This window comes from Lithobates pipiens, unplaced genomic scaffold (genome assembly GCF_037356315.1).
Source record: "Lithobates pipiens isolate NorthernLeopardFrog02 unplaced genomic scaffold, aLitPip1_a1.2 Scaffold_22, whole genome shotgun sequence".
Lineage (NCBI taxonomy): Eukaryota > Metazoa > Chordata > Amphibia > Anura > Ranidae > Lithobates > Lithobates pipiens.
The window spans coordinates 192610493-192624745 of NW_027507784.1; the positions used below are offsets into that span (position 1 = coordinate 192610493).

The 14253-nt window shown below is 47.5% G+C and overlaps 2 protein-coding genes across 3 annotated transcripts in view; one reads left to right on the top strand and one right to left on the bottom strand.

Annotated features, from left to right (window-relative positions):
• The window catches only part of KPNA7 (karyopherin subunit alpha 7), a 98094-nt gene extending 84936 nt beyond the window's left edge, over positions 1-13158 (bottom strand). Inside the window, exon 1 of the mRNA XM_077448762.1 lies at positions 13020-13158. The gene's annotated coding sequence lies outside the window, so the exon portion shown is untranslated. The remainder of the gene's footprint in view (positions 1-13019) is intronic.
• Positions 13159-13317: 159 nt separating this feature from the next.
• ARPC1A (actin related protein 2/3 complex subunit 1A) overlaps positions 13318-14253 on the top strand; it is a 64697-nt gene continuing 63761 nt past the window's right edge. For both annotated transcript variants that reach the window (XM_077448763.1, XM_077448764.1), the window contains exon 1: positions 13318-13457. The gene's annotated coding sequence lies outside the window, so the exon portion shown is untranslated. The remainder of the gene's footprint in view (positions 13458-14253) is intronic.

A 14253-nucleotide genomic window follows, 5' to 3' on the forward strand; every position in this document is an offset into this window, starting at 1 on the left:
ATAAACCTTAAGAGATGCTGGTCTAGACCTCTTGAGAGCTTTAAAAGAATCTGCTCACCAGCGGATGTTGAGCCTAGACTAAAAGTCTGAATCATGGCGTATAGCTCCTTTACAGAGGCAACCAGATCCTCACATAGAGGCGGATTCCTCCCAAACTAAAGAAGTAATGCAGGCACTGCATAGGGTTTTCTTCCAATTTGGCACTGCAAGAAAGACATCTCTTCTTTGGGTCAGAGCTTTTAGCCTATGGAGAAAAAACAAAAAATAAACCAGGGGACCCTCAGTGAGACCTGGTCTCTGCTTTGATAAGGATCATCACACAGGTGCACCAAGTAGAAACCAGTCAGCCCTCTAGTGCCCAGACAGGCCCCTTGCCACTATGGGGACGAAGACGAAGACGAAGACGAAGACGAAGACGAAGACGAAGACGAAGACGAAGGGACCTCCATAGCAGGTATGCAGAAATTCCCCTTGTGGCTTCACACGCCGCTTCCGGACTCCCATAATGCATCTGCACTGAACCGGAAGCAGGCACCAGCTCCTGTCCTCCTCCACGCCGGAAACTACGTTTCCACCGACTCAGTGGAAGAAAGCCCTGTCCTCAGGAGCACCCAAGAGACCTTGGAAAAAAAAAAAATTGTATATATAAAGTTGCGCTAAAATTACATGAAAAATGAAAGTGAAAAGTCTAATACAAATCGATGAGATTACAAATCAAAAACATCCTGTGTAAAGTTCAATCAAGAACGAAGGAGTCTTTTGTAATAAGGGGCTCTCTGTTTCCAAGAAAAACCAATGAATAGGGAAAACGTCCTTTTTACGAATTCAGTGTAATCTTCTTACAAATCCAGAGCTGAAAAAAGTTTGACTCTTACCACAATGGGTGGACTCCCAGTCAATGGAGTCGTTAGCGCGAGCAGACAGCCCTCTGCAGGGTTCTTTTGCGTGTAATCCGTTCCGGTGTGCTACTAGACGCATGGATAGATGCGGATCATTCGGAAGTAACCAGCCTAGATTACAACAATTCCGTACGTCCTCCTTCCCTTCTCGTACACCATAGATAGTGGCTATCCAATCTCTCTGTACGTCTGGAGTATGTTTATAGCTCCCAGCAAATCATCCGATGTCAAGGTTTTTCAATACGCAAACCTGTAGTAAAAACACAAGATGCTCGGGCCTCTCGGCCACGAGTAAAGGGAAGGGGAAAATAAAGGACTCCGATCGTGAACGTACCGTTAGGCAGTCGGCAATTTTATTAGAAAAAAATAAAAAAAATTTTTAACATACAGCAGACCAAAAATATGACTGAATAGGTCAGATTCTAGAAAACTTTAATATACAGTAGACCAAAGGTATGACCGAATCGGTCCGATTCTAACAAGTGAAAATAAAAATATGCATAAAAAAAAAAAAAAAACGGTTAAAAGTAAGAACGAATATACACCCGTGCTAGGGAATATTCCAAGCGTGGTGGTATCAGCACAAACAGCCCGACATGTTTCATATAAAAAAAAAAAAAAAAAAAAAAAACCATCCTCCTGGGGCACAGGTTTGCGTATTGAAAAACCTTGACATCGGACGATTTGCTGGGGAGCTATAAACATACTCCAGACGTACAGAGAGATTGGATAGCCACTATCTACGGTGTACGAGAAGGGAAGGAGGACGTACGGAATTGTTGTAATCTAGGCTGGTTACTTCCGAATGATCCGCATCTATCCATGCGTCTAGTAGCACACCGGAACGGATTACACGCAAAAGAACCCTGCAGAGGGCTGTCTGCTCGCGCTAATGACTCCATTGACTGGGAGCCCACCCATTGTGGTAAGAGTCAAACTTTTTTCAGCTCTGGATTTGTAAGAAGATTACACTGAATTCGTAAAAAGGATCGATTTCCCTATTCATTGGTTTTTCTTGGAAACAGAGAGCCCCTTATTACAAAAGACTCCTTTCTTGATTGAACTTTACACAGGATGTTTTTTGATTTGTAATCTCATCGATTTGTATTAGACTTTTCACTTTCATTTTTCATGTAATTTTAGCGCAACTTTATATATACAATTTTTTCAGAGTTTTTCCATATCTTGATATTAGATGGTTTTTAGTTGCAGCTTTTAGGTTTACCCCAAGCGCGATATTTTTGTTTTTTGTTTATACCCAAGAGACCTTGACTCCCTCCCAAAAGATGTTCCCTCCGGGCCGGAGGAAACAATAACTGAGGTGTGGTAGGGAGGTGCCTCCCTTTAAAGTTTGGAGGAAGAAAGTGTTTCCAAAGGATGAGGGGAGGAGTCACTATCTCTCGGGTGCTGTCCTGAAAGACGCCTTGGGAAATTAGTTTTTTCTGCAGAGATGATCAAATATCACCAAAAGAAAGCTCTATTTGTGGGGGGAAAAAAAAAAAAAAAAAAGACAAATTTTGTTTGGGTACAATGTTGCACAACCACACAATTGTTAGCGCGACCCAGAGGGAAATTGTAAAAAGTGCTCTGGTCAGGAAGGGGGTAAAATCTTCCACGCTCTACTGGACAGCCAGGGGGGGTCCAGGCCTAAAGCTGTGTAGGGGGCCCCAAAAATTCTGATGGCTGCCCAGCCAACCACCACCAGTTTAAGGACCACCCCACTTACATTCTGCATCAGTGAGGCCCTAAAAGTGGAATCTGTCATTTCCATCCTTTGGTGCCACATTTGGCACCTTCCAGGAGGTAAGAGGGAACAAGGACCTGTTTGACATGTCCCCAACTTCTGGGAGACAGCGCCATCCTTCAGACGTTCAGGCCCCCCCCCCCCTTCCTCTGCCAGGCTAACTGAAAAAAATTAAATTGTCTGGGATGCACATATACCTGTATGATTTCTCTGATCAGCTCTGGTGCATGCACTTGCCACCTCAGCCACACTCCTGCAGTTCCAGTGTCACCGGCAACCCGCGATCGTTCGAGAGGCAGAACGGCAGTCAGAGCAGAAACTCAAGATCTACAACTTCTTCTAAGCAGAGACACGGATCTCTGGTTTCCTCCAGTCAAAGCATTCCCATAAGTTAAAAAGAATTCCTTAAGAGTACAGTTAACCCCCTTCCCTGGCAGTGTCATTTACAGTGACAATGCATTTTAGTACCTAAAGTTAAAGAGATACTTGTTTCTGGCTTGGACAGTAAACTTTCCTGTGATGAGGGACCCTCATTAGGGGAGAGTTCCTCTGAACCCACTACTAGGGGTGTGGGAGTAGGAGGTGCAGAAGGACCGTATAGGGGCCAACATTTCCTCTTGTACAGACTTGAGAAAACATTTCATTAATCCTGAGGCCTCTTTTCCAGTCAGTTTGTGAATACACCTGTAACAAGGCTTTGTGTGGGATTTTGACAATCTTTCCCCACAATTACCCCAGGCTACCTTAGGGTGGGACAACAGCCTACAGGACCTTTCTGCTAAAAGCCAGATCCTGAGGCGACAGAAGTTCCACTCTGTCAGGAATGTGATCCCACTTGACTCTTGCTTTGCAGATTTGATCTACCGATGCTCCAGCCCTTTCTGCCCAAGGTTGTCAGAGACCGTGTAGCATGTGCTTTGAGATTAGCTGGGACTGTTCTTCCCGCTTGTGCATAAACTATGGAAATGAACTGTAATCCATCAAGCAATAGTTTGACACCTGCTCACCCCTCTTTGTGCCACAAACACTGACTAACAGTCCTCCTTTACTCCAAGTAAAGTAGACACCTCCTAACGTCTAGTGTATGAAAGGCCCTTTCCTTGCTCTGTGGGTTGACACAGGACGGGACGATAATTTCCTGTGACCTATGGAACTGTGGGGCCACTTTAGGAAGTTATAAGGGATCCTGCCTGAGGATGACTGTCAAAAAAAAAAAAAAAAAGCCTCCTTCATAGAGCATGTAAATCTCCCACCCGCCTAGCAATTTAACTAGGCCATAAATGGCCTCCAAGACTAGAGATAAGTCCCACAGCAGAAATTTACCCATTTGGACCAGTGAACCTCTCTAGCCATCAAAAATCTTTTGACCAATGGATCCAGAGCCAATCTTCTGTCAAAAAATAAATAAAAAATAAACAGCTGCCACCTGGACCCCTAGGCTCTTGGTTGCCAAGCCTCGATCCACTCCCTCCTGTAGGAAGTCTAGGATCATAGGAATATCCTGCTGAAAAGTCACCCTTCATTTCACATCAACTAGAGAAGACCCCCCCCCCCCCCAAGACCCTAGCATAACTGTCTGGTCACCAGCTGTGTGCTTAGCTCCATTACCTACTCAGAGCACCCCTACCTGCACAGGCTCTCCCTCAAGAGCCAAGCCCTCAATTTGAAAAATACCATGTTTGGGGGGGGGGGGGGGGGGGAGAGAGTGGACCCTGAAACAGAAGAGCCTGACACTCTGGAAAGTGAAGCGGAGAGGTCACTGACCAGTTTCCACAGGTCCTCTTGGGCCACCAGAGAGCGATCAGGATCAAACTGCCCTTGGACTCAGTTTCTGTATAAAATTCTTGGGATCAGTGCTAAGGGGGAGAAAGCACAAGCCAAGATATTCTGTGTCAAACAGAGAGTGTGACCGGGTACCACACCCATCTCCACCCCCAACCCCCCCCCCCCCCCCCCCGACTCAGGAAGGCCACAGTCGTAGAGGACCTGGACTTCTCTCCCCCTGATCCTGTCCTCGAATGCTCTTAGAGCGTCTTTGACTGCTAGGAGCTCCCTCAAATTGGAGGCAGCTCTCTGGAGCCTGTCCCATACACCCTGAGCCTGTAGCCCCTCTAGATGGGCCCTCCAACCCCAGGAGCTCACATTGGTTGTTACCCTGACAGACTGAAGTTGGGTCCAAAGGTGACCTGCCCCCAACCTCTGGAGGGTTGAGCGAAAGAAGGCACTACTTTACCTTTCCAAGAATGGAAACCTGAAGGTCCAAAGAACCCACTTTCTCCATCCCATGAGGAGATTAGGAAACTTTGAAGGGACCTGTAGTGGAGCTGGGCCCAAGGTACTGCAGATACAAAAGGACATAATGAGTCCCAGAGTCCTTGTGATAGACTCCTCCCATATGCCAGCTCCACCCAGGTGACCTTATTCACATGCTTTGGCGTTGCCCCAAGCTAGTGAGGTACTGGAATTACATGGTCACTAGAATAAACAGGGTTTTCCAGGTTCAGCTTGAGCTGGAACCACTGGTGTGTTTACTAGGCAGCATTAATGAAGATTTGTACCTACCTTCGACATATTGCCTACGAGACTCCTTTATTTAGCTAGGAAGCCGATTGCCCATTGGCGCGCACCCCAAGGGAGGCACAGTGGATTGAAATGGTCAATGATACACTTAGAGAAAAGAACACAACACAGAAAGTCACCAAAATATTTTTTTTTTTCCAATTTAAGGCAGTGTTGGCCAAGCTCCCCAGAAGTGGCACCGCCACGGCTGGCCCTGGATAGGTTGCTGTTGGGATAACAGTATATGGTGCCGTTATTGGAATTGGTAGAGTGGTTTGCATGATAGACTTGAACCATGGATGATGTGCAAGTTGTTGGTTTCTTATCTAACATTCCAGTTAAATCTTGTTTTAGTTTTTTTTTTTCCTTCGTTGAGTACTAGATCTTTTCAGGAGTATGATAACAGTATTTACTTCATGACTAAAGACACCAATATTTTATGAGAATTAAAAATCCTGATTTCGAGAATATGTACTTAAATGTCATGCATATATACAATGTACCATGTATTGCCTTGTGTTCTCATCAATAACTTAAAAAAAAAAAAAAATCAACAAAGTCCTCGGGAGGCTTCCCTCTGATCTATGATTGAAGATACCATGCGAATTAGCAGGCTGAGTTAGAGCTTGGTCTGAGATGGGGTAAGTAACAATTCACCCAACTGATCAACCACCCCAGGAATTCTAAAAGGTGCTCACCACCTTGTCCAAATAAGAGCAGATGAAAAGGTTGTAGACCAAAAGGGGATCCATGCGATTCCCTGAAGGTGCAAGTAGGAGATGATCTCTGCTAGAATCTTTGTAAAAACGCTTGGGCTGGCTGCTCATCTGAAGGGCAATGCCCAGAACTGCCAGTGCTGGGTACCCTGATCTATGCAGCCTTTAGGTCTATGGTGACCAAAAAGACCTTCAACAGATGCTTCCGGACCGTATACACCGACTCCATAAGAAACATCTTGTATCGTAGGAAGGCGTTTAGTTTCCTTAGAGTTACAATCAAGCGGAACATCCTGGAGGGCTTTAAAACCATTAAGACATGGGACTAGAAGTCCCATCTGCATCAATTTGTCAGTACTGGGATGACAACCCCCTGGTCTGCCAACTGTGACACGCTCCAAGAGTCCTAAAGCTTTTGGTCTGGGTAGATTGGTTAGAATGGATTGGGGAGGTCTGGAAACAAATTTCTGTCTGTAGCCCTCTTATTCACTGAAGGACAAGAGGACTCAGACCTGTTCCCACTGTGAGATAGTCTTCCCTCCCTCCCTGCAGGTTTTGGGCACAAGGAAAAAAAAAAGGAAACCTCCTTTCTGCTTGCCCCTGCCCCATTTCTTACAGTTTAACCCCCCCCCCCCCCCCCCGGAAAAGAAAAGGGTTCCTTTTTAGGTTTTATCGGAAACTTTTCAGTGGGCCTGGTCCAAACCTGCACCAAATTGGAGGGACCCTTCAAGTGGTAGACCACACAACCTTGTTCTGGATGTGTGGTCCCCATCCTAGGTCTTAACCCAAACAGCACCTCTAGCCAAATTAAGGAGGGCTGCTGCCTTCACAGACCTGTACAGTTTCAACTGCTACATCCATAAGATAGGCAAAAGCTTCCACACCCAGGCCTCGTTCCTCCTGGGGTACCTGTACCAATACCTCTTGTTCTACCAAGTCTCCCAAAAGATCCAGGGCCTTCTCTTGGCAACCTGAAAATGCAGGCGGGGAACTGAAACAAACTCCAACCTGTAGCTGTTCCCTAGTACATAGTGTATGAACAGGTTTGCGGTTGAAGCGACCCATTGTGGGAGGAACTTTCTCCCACAGGGACACAGGAGTCACTGTTTTAGAGGTGGATTAAATAAGATACCTACTCCTCTGCCCCTCCTTGTGACACAGCCATTGTTTCTTGGGACGAACCTCCCTTTCCTGCAGGTTCTGCTGCCTGGAGCCTCAAGAAAAAAAAAAAAAAAAAAAAAAATATATTATATTTATATATTTTCCTTCAGCCTTTTTTCTTCTCCGGGAAAGCTTTATCCTGCGTGCGCTTTAACGCCTCTTGCAGGCCAGACCCCAACAAGTGGTCCCCGAAAAAGGTAATCCGCACAGCTTTAACTTTGAAGCTGCGTCACCCGATCAGGTCTTAAGCCATACGGCCCTTCTGGCTGCAGTCACTAATGCAGCAGACCCGGCAGCTAACAACTGACTCTGGAGGCGTCAGCCAAAAATCCCATGGACCTCAACAGTAACGGGAAGGACCCTCTGAAATATGCGACTGCAACTGTGTAAGCCAACACTCTAGATTCCTGGCCACACAGGTAGCTGCAAGGGCTGGTTTGAGCCCAATCGAAGAGGCATCCCAAGCACTCTTGAGCAATACATCTTCCCCCTTATCCATGAGAGAATCCATGTCATCAAAGGCCAAATCCATCTTCTTAGAGACTTTAGCCAAAGGAGCATCAAGCTTGGAGACCTTGTTCCAGGGATGCACCACATCCATCTCAAATGGAAACCTCAGTTTAAGGCTGCCAGGGAAGAAAAAAAAAAAAAAAAAAAAAAAAAAAAAAAATAAAAATAAAAAAAAAGTCTATTCCGGCTGCTCCCACTCCAGCAAAGTCACCTCGATCAATGATTTATGAATGGGGAATAACCTGTCTGTGCACTCGACCCTTGATACATCAAGCGTTGCTTGAAAAGTTAGACCTGTTCTTCCCTGATTTCCAGAGCATCATATCGCTTTAAGAAGGTCACCCACGCCGTCCAAAGATAACTTGTATCTGAAAGCCCTAGAGGACTCTTCCTCCCCCTCAGACTTGCAAGTTAACCATGTCTGAGAGGAGGATAGCAATCTTGGTACACTGTCCTTATCCCCCCCCCCCCCCTCCTGACTTGGTTCAGATAAGGAAGGCATGCCAATTGCCCTGGGTAAGGAAACAGAGGGACCCTGCATCCTGTCCATCATACTCTTAAACGACTGGAAAGTAGATGCAATCTCATCCTTTATGGATGTCAAGACTGACAAGCTGCCACAGAGTCCTCCTTGACAAGGCTACTGACACAGGGAAAAGCGGCTTCTCCCAACCGGTGCCTAACTTAACCCCATACATGGCACATTTTCTTCTGGGCAAGGGCATCTGGGCTCTATCCTGTTTGACCTGAAAGGGGGGTAAAAAAGCTCCCCTGACCCACACCACTGTGCTTTTAGGGTCTGCCTAGGAAGTGCCCCCCCTCACCAGCAGGTTCCCCAACCTGGGAGGGTTCTATGGTCAAAGCGACTCCTCAACCCCCCAGTGTAAGACTACATGTGGATGCACAGCCTGATCACTCAATTCGAGCAGATTGATCGGCAACTTGGGATTCCTCCATCAACCAGAGGCCCTGAGCTGACTGAATCCCCCATCACTCAACCCCAGCCTGAGAGACTGGTGTCCGTAGTGATCACCGTCCATTTCAGAGGAAGGAACGACTTTCCGGACTGAATCACCGGGGACCTCAACCACCAGATCAGGGAGTCCCTGACTGGTTGGCTCCCCGGATCTGCCAATCCAGGGACAACAGAGATTTGTCCCATTTTGTCAATATCTCCTTCTGCAGGACTCTGGTGTGGAACTGCCTTGAAGGAGGCCACCATGAGTCCCAGTACTCGCATGCAAAAGCGGAGCAATTACCACTTGCGATTCATCAGTAGATTGACCGCAGATCTGAGAGTCAGCAATTTGTCTGAAGGGAGAAAAACCCTTGCTTCCCTGGAGTCCAATAGCAACCCCAGGTACTCAAGATGGTGAGTTGGTACAACCACCGACTTTAGGTTCAACAGCCACCCAAATTCTTGCAGGGTCTGCATGGTGATTTCCACATCCTACTCCAATTCTGAGGTGGAAGATGCTCTCAGGAGTAGATCATCTAGGTATCCCACGATCATCATATACTGGAGCCAGTACTTCAGTAAAGACTTGGGGGGCTGATGCCAGGCCAAAAAGTAAGAGCCACAAACTGGTAAATAGGCTTCCGACTGCCAAACGCAGAAACTTTTGATGCTGAAGTCATATGGGTATGTGCAGGTAAGCATCCTGGATGTCCAAGGACGCCAGAAAGTCCCCTTGATGGAGTGCAGCAACTACTGAGCGAACTGATTCCATTCTGAACCTCTGCACCTTTACAAAGTGATTGAGGGCTTTCAAGTCCAAGATTGGACGTACCCCTTCCTTTTTAGGAACCACAAACAGATTTGAGTAGAACCCCCGAAAGCATTCCGAGTCCGGAACTGGTACAATCCCCCCCTGATTCAGCAAGTCCCTTACTGCCCCTAGCAGGGCCTCCCAGCAAACCGGGGACGCAGGTATGCTGGAGGGGAAGAATCTGTTTGGCGGCCAAGAGACACTGTCTTGAAGCCATTAGAAATCAGATTGCAGACCCATTGGTCGGATAACCGGGCAGTCCACCAGGCTTGCGGTTCCAGGGACGCTTCTGGCCATCCGTGGACGTCCTGTCGTGCTGCCAGAGCACCGGGCGGACGAAAAAGCCTTTATGAGCAGAAAAGGAGGGCCCTTGCCTACAGAGTGGCTCCTTAGCCTTCCTGGCCTGTGGGAGTAGAGTACTCTTACCACCCGTGGCATTTTTAAAAGTGTCATCCAATGAAGCTCCAAAGAGGCGGTCGCCAAGGAAGGGAATAGCTGTCAGGGCTTTCTTGGATGCCTGGTCAGCAAACCAGCATTTTAGCCAAATCAGGTGCCTCAGCTGACATTGAAGCCCTGGATAACAGAGGGAGAGTATCCAGGGCTGCGTCACAAATGTACTTAAGGCCTTTCACTAGTTGGTCTGCCAGTTCCACACAGACAGGGGAGGCCTGTTGCTCTCCCAATTCACGGTGCAAAGTTTTGCCCACTCCATCAGTGTGACACCAGTGCAGATGCCAGTACTGGTCGCACAGCTGACCCCACAACCGTAAACAAGGAACGAGCCACTGCCTTGGCCTTCCTGTCTGTGGGATCCTTGAATGCAGAAGTCCCCTCAACCAGGATTGTGGTTACTTTATTCAACCTGGACACTGGGGGGTCCACAACCGGAGGAGCCAACCATTTTTTGAGAAGGCTCTCCTCAAAGGGGTAACGCACCACCAAGTTTTTGGGGACCGAAAAGGTCCATTGCGGGCAATCCCATTCCCTGTAGATGAATTTGTCAAAATAAGTCAAATATGGGAACACATGGGTCTTCAAACTATGGCCCTCCAGTTGTTCAGGAACTACAATTCCCATCATGTCTAGTCATGTCTGTGAATGTCAGAGTTTTACAATGTCTCATGTGATGTGTAGTTTTGCAACAGCTGGAGGGCCGTAGTTTGAGGATCCCTGCCTTAGGTGAACGTACTGGCTTGTGGGACCCAAAAGGGACCAGTACATCAGCAGAGGGATCGGCTGGCTCCTGAATCTTCAGGGTATCACGCACAGCTGTGATAAGTGCTCCAACACAACAAGTGCTTTGTCATGCCCGGACGGGCAATCATCCTCACTGTCCGAAAGGTCCTGGTCAGCCTCGGCCGATAGGTCAGAGCAGGGGTCACCAGCCGCAGCAGGGCCCAGGGGCTCTTACGTGCACCTTTCCTTCCACACGCCACCTCTATCTTAGCAACAAAAGGGTCAAGGACCATTGTCAGGGTGTCCATGCGCACCAAGCTATCTGCAGGGGACCCGGTTGCTATAGCCTGGATTTTGGGGGAGGAAACACCAGTTTCTGAAGCCACGCTGACCCTAGCCTGTCTGCCACCTTCAAGGGGACTTAAGACAGTGAAGCTCCCACCCTCCTGCTGACGCCGCATGGGGGGGGGGGGGAGGGGTACTTGGCACCAGACTCACCACCCCGGGGCGTTCTGTGAATGCCACTAGCGTGCCTGTAGTCCCTAGGAGGTTAGCCAGATGCAGAGTGGAGAAAACTGTCGGCAGCAGCCGTCTAATAGCAGTGAAACATTCTGCAGAGCATGCTCCAGTGTTCTGTACACAGAAAACCTGTGAGAGCACATGTAAAGCTGTCACAGGAGAACTGCAGTGAAAAGAGCGCTCGGGCTTCAGGAAAATGGCCGCCAATGCAACCAATAGGAGAATCCCATAGAAGATGACTGCTGAGGCTCACAAGGGGAACCTGCCTTTCCCACAGCCAAGATGGCCGCCGGACAGCACCATGCGGTGACAGGACAAATCCAGAATGATGCTGCCTGCCTACAGCCAGAACACTTCCAGACACTTTTTGGGACCACCCAGACCGGGACCAGGACCAACGCTAGCCACACCCAGCCCACAGGTGAGACATCCAGCGAACCCCCCCACCACACACCGCCCTCAGTGCATGCAGCCACCCCCTCAGAGGTGGGGGGGGGGGAAGGAGGGGAGATAGGACCTAAGGAGAGAAGATAAAGAGGTGAGGTGACCTCAGCTCTCATATTTAAGAGGTCGTTTTTTTTCCTATTACAAGGAATGTTTACATTCCTTGTAATAGGAATAAAAGTGACTTTTTTTGTAACAGTGTAAAAATAAAGGCAAAATAAGAAAAAAAAAAAATTTCTTCAAACGCATCCCGTCCCAACAAGCTCACATGCAGAAGCGAACACATACGTGAGTAGGGCCTGCATATGAAGACAGTGTTCAAACCACACGTGAGGTATTGCCGCAATCAGAGCGAGAGCAATAATTCTAGACCACCTCCAACTTCAAACATGCAACCTGTAAATTTTCTCTCCTTTTTTTATGATCATTTTTTTTTTTTTTTTTTAAACATCACCTATGGAGATTTTTAAGGGTAAAATGTTATCACCATTCCACAAGCAGGCGTAATTTTGAAGCATGACATGTTGGGTATCAGTTTTACTCGGCGTAACAGTAGCCTTCACAATTAAAAAAAAAAAAAAAAAAAAAAAAAAAAAAAGAGTGCACTTGTAAGACTGCTGTGCGAATAGTGTGGGACAGAAAGTATTGCAATGACCATTTTATTATCCAAGTATAATGTCTGGGAGTTCCAAGTAATTTTCTACCAAAAATAAATAAAAAGTTTAACTTGTAAACAACAAATCTCAGAAAGAGGCTTGGTCCCTAAAGCCCTGATGGGTTTACTTCCTCTGTCTTCCTGCAAAGGTAAAGCATAATGGGCTACTATGCATCGATCACATAGTAGCCCATTATGTGTCACTTACCTGACACAGGAGCCAGCAAAGTCACAGCTGTCCCCTGTAGCACAGAGCTTCCATCTTCTTCTGGGTATCGCTGCTCCGGCCACTAACAGCACCAGGGCAGCAATGGCATCACTCCCACGCATGGGAGCCACCACTAACAGCATATTGCCATTAAAAGCAGCATGCCCAGTGCGCCACTGTCTACAGCACATGCACCATAGACAGCGGTGCCTGGCTTTTTGTAAATATCTCCTAAACCATGAAGGGTTAGGAGTTATTTCTTGGACCTACAGGTAATCCTTAGTCTAGGCTTACCCATAGGGCAAAGTGGGTTGTAAGGGTTTACAACCACTTTAGGTGGTTAAAAACATTTTTGGGATATTGATTGTAGCAAAAAAAAAAAAAAAAATATAGGTCTTTCCAAAAGCATCACTTTTTTGTTTATAGTACAAAAAAAATAAGCCAGAGATGCCCAAATACCGCCAAAAGAAAGCTCTGTGGTGTCAGCTAAAGCAAGGCAGTGGTGTATAACAAAAACACGGCCTGGTCATTAAGCAGCCAAATCTTCTGGTCTGCATCCATGCTCCATTTGTGTCCTTGTTGGTTTAGCCATAGTGTAGGGATTTGTAATAAAATAAACTGACCCGCCCTATGCTCACTGTTCCTCACACTCCTCTTACCGCGCACAAGCTTATCTCCAGCCGCTCTCACCATACACTACGCCTGTGCTTGTCTTATAACACCTGGATGGGCGCGGCCGCCTTCTAATCAGCAATGTTTCAATTGACATAAATAGATGTAGGCTCTAATAAAGCCAGGAGCCTGGAATACAAGGAGCGCTGTGAGAGAACCGTAATATATGTATAGTTTATGATGACGGTGTGACTAATATAGATTATAGCACTTCTATCAGTAACTCCACTTCCACACAGTAATACGAGTGACACCTGACGTCATTCGTTCCTCGGGCCGCGCATGCGCTCAAGTCTTGTGTGGTTTGGGAGGTGGCCGTGTGATGCACTGAGCATGCGCACTGCCATTCCGCTTCCTGTTCCAGACTCCATTGTATCGGTGGATTCGCGTTGACTGACCAGAGTCCGCGAATCTTTCTCTTCCCGGTGAGTGACGGTCAGAGGTGTAGACTGGGAACATAACTGCAGGGATGTGAGGGGCTGACATTTCTGGCGATAGCTGGCAGCAGGCGGGAATGTGAGGGGAAGGGGCTGTGGGAGAGGTCAGGTCAGGTCTCCTTCCTATACATGCCAGTCATTGTGTGCTGCATGACATTCCTCCATGGCTGCTTCTATTTATATTTCTGCACAGCATTGTGAAATGGGAGGCATTGTTGTTGGTTTACTAGTGAGGCAATGCTTTGTCCGTGCGGACCACATGACAGGTTCACTTTAGGAGCTCCAGTCTCCTGTGTAAAAATGAAACCTTTGCAGCCACAGAAACTGTAACTGCTTACTTCTAATAAACAGCCACAATCCAGCCAAAATTTATAGTCAGCAGCTACAAATACTGCAGCTGCTGACTTAATATTCGGCCACTTACCTGTCCCAGGGTCCAGCGATGCGGGGGGAACAAAGTCCCCCTCGTTCCCTGTTTGCGGCGCCGTCATTCTTACTGTGGGCACCTGGCTGTGGCTTCAGAGCCAGGGCACCCACTGCGCATGCACGAGCGGCGCAGGGCGCCGTGATACGCTGCACAGTCATCTGGGACACGTGACCGGTCCCAGGTGACTGTGCGGCACGAGGGGAAGTGATGTCACCAGCCCGGGCAATGAAGAAGGCAGACTACGAGGGACCCCCTAGCAACAGGCATTTAGAGGTGAGCAAAAAAAATATTTTTTTCCATTTGTTTTTTTTTCGAATTTTAAACTTTTTTTTTTTTGGTGGCAACACCACTTTAACT